The 11,181-nt window shown below is 41.2% G+C and overlaps 1 long non-coding RNA gene across 3 annotated transcripts in view; it reads left to right on the forward strand.

The window, feature by feature from the left end:
• LOC147113902 (uncharacterized) overlaps positions 1–10,108 on the forward strand; it is a 37,407-nt gene extending 27,299 nt beyond the window's left edge. For all 3 annotated transcript variants that reach the window (XR_015079303.1, XR_015079304.1, XR_015079305.1), the window contains one exon: positions 4,912–10,108. This is a non-coding gene — a long non-coding RNA (uncharacterized LOC147113902). The remainder of the gene's footprint in view (positions 1–4,911) is intronic.
• Positions 10,109–11,181: the final 1,073 nt, after the last annotated feature.

Consider the following 11,181-nt stretch of genomic DNA (forward strand, 5'->3'; position numbering starts at 1 on the left):
CTCTGTCAACATTGATTTGGGTAGTGAACATCATTAGGCAGATTGCTGTTTGTAACCAATATGTTTGGAGATGAGAATTCTGGCGGCTATTGGTCATGAAAAGAGAAACATTGATATGCTCACAAATCAGACTTCCATATATTCACATTAAAATGGTCCTAATGATCATTAATTCTCAGTTTAATTAATCTATTTAGTCTCATTGATACATACATGTCAGTAACTCTTTCTCCAGTAGATGAGGGTCTAATCCTATAAGTGATATCTTTGGGCAAACTAGATGTTTCAGCTATTTCTTGGGTCTACCATGCCACCTATTTTACACCCAGTTGAGTTAACTATTTCTACCTCCACCACTTAGAAGGTGCATGAGAGCAACCCTGGGTGACAGAGTACCAATTTTCATGAGAGAAACACCTTGGGGGAGAGATTCGGTATCGCCCCGTTTGGGGCACAATTATCGGCTGGGCGCAAAGGTTAGCACCTGGCGCTAATTATCACCTCCGACTGCAAACTTGGCCTCTATCGCCTCTGGAGGTGATTTGAGCGCTAAATCGGGCGCTACACACCTCTCTTAAGGCGCTAACATCGAGGAGCGAGGCGCTACCTCAGAGTGCTGGTGATGTCAGTTAACAATGGAACACAGACACACTGGCGCCGGCCAATTCTTAAAGGGGAGGGTCGATCTTGCTCTCCAGCCACACCCTGCTCATTGCAGCCTTGAATCTCGGCCTGGAGAGACCTGTACATCAATTCTGCTGGAAAGAACAATGGAGAGACCCAGGGAAAGAGCTCAGAGTGCAGTCCCCATAGTCTCTTCTAAATTGATGCAAGGAAGGTCAAATCAAAATGAACCTGCAAAGTGCTGCTCAGTACCCAAAACTCCTTCACACAGTGTTGAATCTCTCCAGGAGTCTCTCTCTCTCAGAATGTGTGGTGCAAAAATGTTGCTGACAAAAAAAGGCAGTAAGCGGCCGCCTTCAAATAGCACTCCCCCAGTCCCTTCCCAACTGCAAAATGTTCCCCTCTACCTGTCATTGCTAGTGGCAGGCAGAAAGGCAAGGGGCGCCACTCAATATCTGACCCAGGGTGCTGCACGCTCGACTGATGTCACAATCTACAGGCACAGGAGATCGTGGCGGTAGTGTTTAGTGCCACCGCAAAATGTCTGGTCAATTTCGCGAGCGGCGCAAACATCACTGGGCCCGGGCGCTAGTTGCTTTGCGCCCCAGTAGCGCCCTCTTAGTGCTAATCAACCAAATTTTCCCCCCCTTACCTTTAGATGCTTTGCCCGATTGGCTGACCAAAATCTGTGTGTGAAGATGTGCAATGTGCCCACACACAAATTGTTTAGAGTTCAATTATTTTGAAATATATATATTGGGATGGTCAATTTTAATATAATAGAAGGAGCCTTTTAAAATTTATAAATATTTATACTGCTAATGGAACAGCTGCGACGCTTGAATATTCTGTTTTTTCAATGGTTAAAGCTTGTATACTAAATAAGAAAATTATTGAGAGGAGGAAGGAAACAACACTCTTTAAGATGGTGAAGTAGCTTTAATTTTGGTTGCTTTACTTTAAATGATAAATCAAATTGATTTTCAAATGTATTAAATTCATTTAAACAGTACTAAGGCCATATAAAACTTGAAGATTTGTTTTATATGGCAATTTTAGTCAACATAGCTCAGTGATGAATCTAAATGTTAAAAGCTTGTTACAAATGAGAACATCATATCCTATGTTTACATCTGATGGGCCCAAACCGATTGGTAAAATATGCAAACACCAGGATTAGCGTTTGTTTCAACTGTAACAATTTATACTTGAATTGAATAATCATACACATATGCGCTATATCTGAAGACTACACAGTATAGTAGAAAAGTATACATTTTATGGTTTTGGACCCCGGTCAGCTGAAAGTAAGTACCACACATAAGGTAACACTGACATAGCAAATAAAATGGGCAATGCGTTTCTCCAAATTCCACCTTGGTACAAGGTCCTGGAGTCTTCAGACTGTTAACTATAAAAACTCATACATAAATTCTTACACAATATGTAATGGGACAACTTGATGTTTTACTTCTTCTAAAAGATTCCAACAAGAATTAAGGGAACCAGGAAGGATGTCAAGGCCTTCGAGAGGGTGCAGAGGAGATTTACTAGAATGGTACCAGGGATGAGGGATTTCAGTTATGTGAAGAGACTAGAGAAACTGGGGTTGTTCTCATTAGAGCAGAGAAGGTTAAGGGGAGATTTAATAGTGGTGGTCAAAATCTTGAAGGGTTTTAATACAGTAAATAAGGAGAAACTGTTTCTAGTGGCAGAAGGGTTGGTAACCAGAGGACACATAAGAACATAAGAAATAGGAATAGGAGTAAGCCATTCAGCCCTTCGAGCCTGCTCCACCATTCAATAAGATCATGGCTGATCTTCTACCTCAAATCCACCTTCCTGCACTATCCCCATATATCCTGGTTCCCTTAGCATCCAAAAATCTATCAATCTCTGTCTTGAATATACTCAACAACTCAGCATGCACAGCCCTCTGGGGTAAAGAATTCCAAAGATTCACAACCCTTTGAGTGAAGAAATTTCTCCTCATCTCAGTCCTAAATGGCTGACCCTTTATTCTGAGACTGTGACCCTTAGTTCTAGGCTCCCCAGCCAGGGGAAACATCCTCCCAGCACCTACCCTAACAAGCCCCTTTAAGAATTTTATACATTTCAATGAGCTCACCTTTCATTCTTCTAAACTCTAGGAAGTATAGGCTTAGTCTACTCAATCTCTGCTCATAGGATAATCCCCCCGCCCCCATCCATCCCAGGAATCTTTGTTGCATGCTTTCTAAGGCAAATACATCCTTCTTTAGGTAAGGACACCAAAACTGTATACAGTACTCCAGGTGTGGTCTCACCAAGGCCCTATATAATTGCAGTAAAACTTCTTTACTCTTATACTCCAATCCTTTTGGAGGAGTGGGACGAGCTGAAATGCTCTTGCAGAGAGCCAGCACGGGCTCGACGGGCCGAATGGCCTACTGCTGTGCTGTAACCATTCTATGATTCTGTTCTATGATTCTATAAAGGCTAACATACCATTTGCTTTCCTAATTGCTTGCTGTACCTACATGTTAACTTTCTGTGATTTGTGTACAAGGACACCCAGGGGTCCCTCTGAATACCAACATTGCCCAATCTCTCACCATTTAAAAAATATTCTGCTTTTCTATTTTTCCTACCAAAGTGGATAACTTCACATTTCAACACATTGTATTCCAGCTGCCATGTTCTTGCCCACACACTTAACCTGTCTATATCCCTTTGCAGCCTCTTTGCATCCTCCTCACAACTTACTTCCCACAAATTTAAGGTAATTGGCAAAAGAACCAGAGGCAACCTGAGGAGAAAAAAATTATGCAGCGAGTTGTATGATCTGGAATGCACTGCCTGAAAGGCTGGTGGAAGCAGATTCAATAAGAACTTTCAAAGGGGATTTGTATAAATACTTGAAAAGGAAGTATGGGCTATGGGGATGGAGCAGGGGAGTGGGACTAATTGGATAGCTCTTTCTAGGAGCTGGCAAAGACATGGACCAAATGGCCTCCTTCTGTGCTTTTTAAAATTAATTCATGGAATGTGGGCGTCGCTGGCAATGCCAGCATTTATTGCCCATCCCCAATTGCAGCTTCTTGAACTGCTGCAGTCTGTGTGGTGAAGGTACTCGCACAGTGCTGTTACGTAGGGAGTTCCAGGACTTTGACCCAGTGCTGATGAAGGAACGGTGATATATTGGTGATGTTTCATTGCGCATGCTGCCCTTGTCCTAGGTGGAAGAGGTCGCTGGTTTGGGAGCTGCTGTTGAAGAAGCCTTGGCGATTTGCTGCAGTGCATCTTGTAGATGGTGCACACTGCAGACACGGTATGCCGGTGGTGGAGGGAGTGCTGTATAATTCTATAATTTCTATGATTCTGTGAATTCCCTACTAAAGAGTTTCCATACACTGACATATATTGTGTGCAGTCTTCTGTGACTGGATATTCTCTCTGGAACAATTGATGCAAAGTATATTATTTGGGTCTGAATCCATTTTCAAATCAGGAAACAAATAATCAAACCTAGCTCACACTATAAATGATACAATTCTTCTCTGTAGCCAACAGTCAGGAGAATACCACCCTTTCTACTTAGCTAGGAGCATGGAAAACATTGGTCCTGAAGGGTTAATGACACAACCTAAACTATCTGCAAAGCTAGTCATAAAATAGCTAACTCCTGGGAGAAATACCAAATCCCACATGTGGGAAAACTGGTGTCATGCCCCAGTGAGTCAAAAAACTCTGTGACACAGGAGGAGTGTGGGAATGGAAAGGAAAAGCTGCCGCAAGACAGTAAGTGGAGAGAACTAGGAATTTATATCGGAGGTGAAAGGGATAAAGTAAGTGTGTAAGTGAAAATGGGTAGTGATAGCTGGATTAGTTAACTGAGGCTGTCTCGGTTACCTCTGTACTTGTGGTCACTTGAACACTAGTTAATGATTGAGAAATAGAACTGATTATTCAGGAATATTGGTTTGATCTGAAATACAAACTATAACACATTGTACTTATTTCTTCATAAATTAGTATTTAATCTCACCTCCGTTTCACGTATGGTTACTTTTAATGCATGGATAAAATGTAACTGGCTTTTCTACTGACTTCTTGTGACTCAATCCCAGATGTTTTAAGTAGAACATTTGACCTCAGTGTTGACACTAGCGTAAAGTTGAATAAGTTGAATCCATGAGTACAGCAAACTTAATTATTTTCCTTGCACAACTCGAATTAAATCTGCACTTTTTCTTCCTAATTTCATTAGGAGTGGAAATTTAAACTTTTTCCCCTTTTTTTTTAAAGGTGTGACCACCCACGACTATGCATTAATGGGCAAGGAGCCAGGAATAACTAAGAGGGCAGCCAACGCACATCACCAGTTCAAAAGGTCATCAATTTTGAAACTCTGGGAAAAAGGATCCAGCTAAAAGCTAACTTCATTTTTCCACAATCTGCCTTCATGGTTACTTTTGAATAGGAAGCAGAGTTTTAAAAATAATATTACACATAACAGATTGCACTGTAAGTGAATCACACATTGAGCCTAGGCTCTCTTCACAGGTACTGATTTTAATTATAAAGTATTGCAAGTAAATGACAAGATGCTGCCATTGTTTCAAGTATTCTGTGTTTCACATAGTGCTAGACAAATAAGGGAATTTACTACAGCACTTTTTAAACAAAGCCAACTCTTATGTCAACTGCAGCAACAAGAGATATTTATCAGTCTGGCTAAATCATAGCAGGCATTTTTTTAAATTAACATAAATTAGTTTTCTCATTAAACAAATCTTAATTTCATGGGAATTAAGTTGATTATTTAGTAATTTGATAAATCACCCATTTAACTGTATAAAATTGTTTGGCATCAAAAATAAGCGAGGAAGAGATCTTCTCTGAAAGTATCCCACCCGAAATTGAATTTTCTTCATATTTTGTGGTTGTGTTTTCTGAATGATTGTGGCAGCAGAAGCCAACAATTTTCTTGTGGGGCCCGGAGGAATGCTCCTGTTTCTCATGGTCCCACAGGAAAAGGCAAAAAAAATTAAATTTTCCTTTTTGGGCCTCTTCACTGCCTCCTCCTGCTCATCCCTGCCAGTAAAATTTCCAGTCAGGTCCCAATGACATCATCAAGACCTGACATGCATATGTTAAAATGGACGCCGCCAGCTCCAGGGTCGGTAAGTGACCTGGACAATTTTAACTGCCCACCTGCCCGGTTTCCGCTGGGCGAGTAGGGCTAAAATAGCCCCCTCAGTCTTGTGTCGGTTACAGAATGTAAATCATTCTTTCTTTATACTTAAAGGGACAAATTTGTATCTTTGTGATCACTAAACCTGTATTTAGAAATAAGAATTATTCAACAAAAGTGTAAATGCTGGATGGCTTGTAGACCGGTTAATGCCAGGCCCCATAATATTCAATGGAACTTGATACTAACAGGAGATTCTGACGGCAATTAATTTTGGTTTAAAATTCTCCTCCCATCATCTGAATCTTTTTCAACAGTGATCTTACTCAACAACTAAAGACCTAAATTTCCCCATTGCGGGCCTCTAGAATGAGCATTGGAGCAGGAGGCCTCACCTGTGAATCAGCCAGAGGTGCAGTGCTGCATCTCTGGTCAGTTGTGAGTCTGAGATGAAGCACTGTAGCTCTGGAGGATGAACACTGCAACAATGGCCTTGAACAGAGAGCTGGACAGCACCACATAGCATGAAGGTAACATTCTGTAGAGACGTTTTTGTGGCATTTATAAAGTGCACTTGGTACAGTTTTCCACTTTTTTCTTTAGCCAAAGGTTTTGACACAAATGTCTTTATTGTTGAATGGTAAAGTAAAGGGTACACTTAAAGCGAAAATCCTTTGAAAGAATTTTCTTATAAATTTTATGTAATTAAAAAAACAGCTATCACTATGCTTGGACAGTATTGTCAATAAATGTATAAACTTTAATGAAAATTGTATTTAAAAAGAAAAACAATTTGGTGATATGAGCAATGCCCTCACCCCTGCCCCTCCCTCCCGGAACCACTATAGGGTTCCCCTTGTCCTCACCTTTCACCCCACCAGCCTCCACATTCAACGGATCATCCTCCGGCATTTCCGCTACCTCCAAAGTGATCCCACCACCAAACGTATCTTCCCCTCCCCTTTCAGCATTCCGTAGGGACCGCTCCCTCCGAGACATCCTAGTCCACTCCTCTATCACCCCAAACAGCCCTTCCCCTTCGGCTGGCACCTTCCCGTGCAAGCGGAGGAGATGTAACACCTGCCCCTATACCTCCCCCCTTCCCACTGTCCAGGGCCCCAAACACCCCTTCCAGGTGAAACAGTGATTTACTTGTACTTCTCGCAATCTAGTATACTGTATTCGCTGCTCACGATGTGATCTCCTCTACATTGGGGAGACCAAACGCAGATTGGGTGACCGCTTTGCGGAACACCTCCGTTCAGTCCGTAAGGGTGACCCCGAGCTTCCGGTCGCCTGTCATTTTAATTCACCGCTCCATTCCCACTCGGACCTCACCGTCCTTGGCCTCTTGTATTGTTCCACGGAAGCTCAACGTAAACTCGAGGAACAGCACCTCATCTTCCGATTAGGCACTCTGCAGCCTTCTGGACTCAATATCGAGTTCAACAATTTCAGATCATAACCTCAGTCCCTATTACATTTTTTCTTGTAGTTTTTCCACTCCTTTCCCCCCCCCCCTTTCCTTTTGTTTCTCTCTCACACCTGGCAGCTATCTCTTGCCCTGCCAGTACACTTCACACCTAATCTCAGCCTATTACCATCTCATCTAGCTTTTATACCTTTTATTGTCTCGTTTAATTCTTTTGTTTCTTTCACTTCTTTTGTCGGATCGCAGCCCTGCCTTCGATCTATTTTCTTTTCTTTCCAGTTTTGAAGAAGGGTTCGACCCGAAACGTCAACTCAAATTTCTCTCCACGGATGTTGCCTGACCTGCTGAGTTTTTCCAGCATTTTCTGTTGTTATGAGCAATGTATTCTTTTGATTGTAAGCTTCTAAAAGTCCTCAGACTGGGTTTTTTAGAACTGTGTGTGCTAAGGAAGAAGTGCCCCTTTTTTTGGTCATATACAAACTCATTAAAATAAATATGTCCAAACTATAGTCAGACTTCATTAGTACAAACCCATGGGAACATGCAAAATATTCTTTATCAGGGGGTCATCTTCCCATGGTTCCAGCTCTTTTCCTGTTCATAATTGAGCTTCTGCTGGGACCAGAGAAAATATTTGCTACAAGAAGAAATTTGCAAAGAAGAATTTGCAGGAATGAGATCGCACTGTATATTTTACTGGCACAGCTATTAAAGTACAAAGAACATGAATGCAATATATTATGCCCTATGAGCGAATATTATGATTGCATTCTGAAAACAGCCAGCCTGTTTAACTTGAAAAGGATGTCACTCACTATTGTCATAGGAGACTGGCAATCTGCAGCAATCAATCCTGAATGTTATTCTTCCCACAGTATCACTGTATTGCATATCTTTCATCTCTTTAATTGATGGTGTCACAGCTGCAATATTTCAGAATTTAAGCCTTACTGCAGGATTCTTAACCAATCAGGAGCATCACTGAGAGATATCAAGTAGTTGATGGGTAGAGTTGCTTGGAGCACATCCTCAAGTATAAAGGCTCCCCTTTCTAAGGAGGCAACTCCCAATCCACTTCCTGGCCTCATTCCATGCATTCCATGAATCAAACTGTGAACTCAAAATTCAAAGTAATCTCAGTATAATTGCAAAGCACACACATTATTTTTTTCCCAGTAATGCACTTTGTACTGTTTCTTAAAGCGAGAAAAGAAAAAAAATGAGTTTAAGAAAGAATTGTTCTGATTTATTAAAAAAATCAAGGAGATAGTTTCCCCATTTGAATGGAGTAAAATTAAAGTAGAATAATCATGAACATTAATAACAGGTTGTTCCCCTCTGAAAATTCAATCACCTACATGTGAAATATAAGATTAAAAATAAAATCCTGTAATAGTTGTTTTGCTTACTTTGTGCTAAGGAAATGATCAAATTCAAATCTATAACTTGTGAACCATATGACATCAGAATTTATAAAGCAAACTTAATTTCAAAGTAATTACTATTCAGGTCAAATATGTTCCTACTCGTATCGTACAAAACTGGCGATTAAATGCCTGCCTGCAATTCCAGGGTAAACAAACATGGTGGAGATAAAAGGGAAAGCTGTAAATGTTGTAAATCTGAAATAAAAGCAGAGATTGCTGGAAGTGTGAAGCAACTTAGTCAGCATCTGAAAGAAAAAGACTGATTAACATTTTGGGTGAAAGTATTTGATGTGCCTCAATAATTCCGAGACTCGAAGTTAGCAGAACAAAAACAAGGCTTTTATTAACTTAGAACGTAACACGTAAAAGAGAGTGATGTCTTCCTTCTGGAGACTGAGGCCGGACTGAGCCAGCCTACAAACGGGGCCAGGTATGGGCGGAGCCCTACACACAGCACATTCCAGTATACAATACAGCACATTCCAGTACACAATACAATGAGGTCTGGGGGAAGGGAAATGACACTGAAACTGATCTCAGTCACAGGCAGTGATGATGATGAATATTTCATCACAGTATTTATAAGAATCCAGAATATTGACATATCTTTCTCTTTCAGATGTTGATTGACTTGCTGCTGTGCATTTCTAGCATTTCCCCTTTATGTTTTAGGGATATAAAGGTAAATTTTGTGAGGCAAGCCTCCTGGCTTCACTCAACGGGAGTGCCAGTCAGAGAACTGGGTATGGAAGTCAGCATGTACGATTCACGCTACTCCCAATCTCTCTCTAATTCATTTTAATAGGGAGTCACCTTCACACCCGATTCTTTGACCCACGCTCCCATCAAGTAAGGCTCCATGCCAGGAATGAAGCCTTAGAAAACATTCCCTGTAAAGAACGCAGTACATCTCATACCATGTTTCAGTGGGGAGTATATATTTGACCAGTCCTGGAGTTTCCATTCATAAATAAATGCTTTCTTAGCAATGATCCCAAAATCGCTAAAATATTTTACACAAATGCTAAAGCATGGCTTTTATATGGCTAAACATTAAGATCTCCATCCAGCTTAAGTCAATTTTGTTTATATATTTCCAGATTTTCTGTTCTACAGGTAATGAGAAACGGAATGCAGCACAGTGTTTCTCTTGAGAATGTTTTGTTTCTCCACAGGCCTTCCCTTCCGATCTTCCACTGACCTTCTCCTCAGGGTCCAGTTTTCCCAGGAATCCCTTCTGTACTGATAAGGGGATTCCTGGAAATACTGTTCTTGGGGGCAAGGCTTGGCAGCTGTTTAACAAGAAGACAACTGAATCTGGGAGTTCATAGAAGCCTCTGGATCACTGTGGGAAAATGGACACTTCTGAATTATATTTGGGAGAACGCACTCAGTATGTGTAACCTTAATTTGACAAATATAAATAAAGATAAATTATGAATTACGGAACTCATAAGGTGTTTGAAATTATTTTCAAAACATTCCCGTGTACAGAACACCCACTTCAGCACATTCTAGTTTTCCAATCAACACATTTTCCTTCATCTGCAGAGCTAGCTTTAAAATTCTAAACAATTCTTCTCGCAAGTCAGTGAATACAGTTTGAGGAGATTAAGTTGTACTGGCCTTCATTTTGAATTACACTTTGCTACAAACCTTGGTGACATTTAAAAAAAAAAGTGATGGTAGAGTAAGTATAAACAATTAAAACGCTATATCAGTTTTTCCATCACACTTCCTGTGTCACACTGCATAACTTATGCAAACTTATTTCACTCTTGCATTTGATTGGCTGATTTTTTTATTCATGAAATGGACAACTCACAATCTAAGATGTAAGGCACATATAAATCAAAAGTGAGGAATGCAACTAGAAAGTAACTAATGAGGACCCAAGGATATATGGAAACAACAACTTGCATTGACATAGCACCTTTAACGTAGTAAAATGTCTCAAGGTGTTTCACAGGAGCGTTATCAAACAAAATTTGACACGAGCTACATAAAGAGATATTAGGGCAGATGACCAAAAGCTTGGTCAAAGAGGAAGGTTTTAAGGAGCGTCTTAAAGGAGGGGAGAGAGGCGGAGAGATTTAGGGAAAGAATTTCAGAGCTAAGGGCTTAGGCAACAGAAGGCACAGCCGCCAATGGTGGAGCAATTAAAATTTGGGGATGTGCAAGAGGCCAGAATTAGAGGAGCGCAGAGATCTTAGAGGGTTGTAGAGCCGGAGGTTACAGAGACAGGGAAGGGCAAGGCCGTGGAGGGATTTGAAAATGAGAATGTGAATTTTAAAATTGAGGCATTGATGGACCAGGAGCCAATGTAGGTCAGCAAGCACAGGGGTGGTGGGTGAATGTGACTTGGTGCGAGTTAGGACACGGGGCAGTGAGCACAGGGGTGGTGGGTGAACGTGACTTGGTGCGAGTTAGGACACGGGGCAGTGAGCACAGGGGTGGTGGGTGAACGTGACTTGGTGCGAGTTAGGACACGGGGCAGTGAGCACAGGGGTGGTGGGTGAACG

The sequence above is a fragment of the Somniosus microcephalus genome, chromosome 8 (genome assembly GCF_052327205.1).
Source record: "Somniosus microcephalus isolate GS21.2 chromosome 8, FLI_Smic_1.0, whole genome shotgun sequence".
Taxonomy (NCBI): domain Eukaryota; kingdom Metazoa; phylum Chordata; class Chondrichthyes; order Squaliformes; family Somniosidae; genus Somniosus; species Somniosus microcephalus.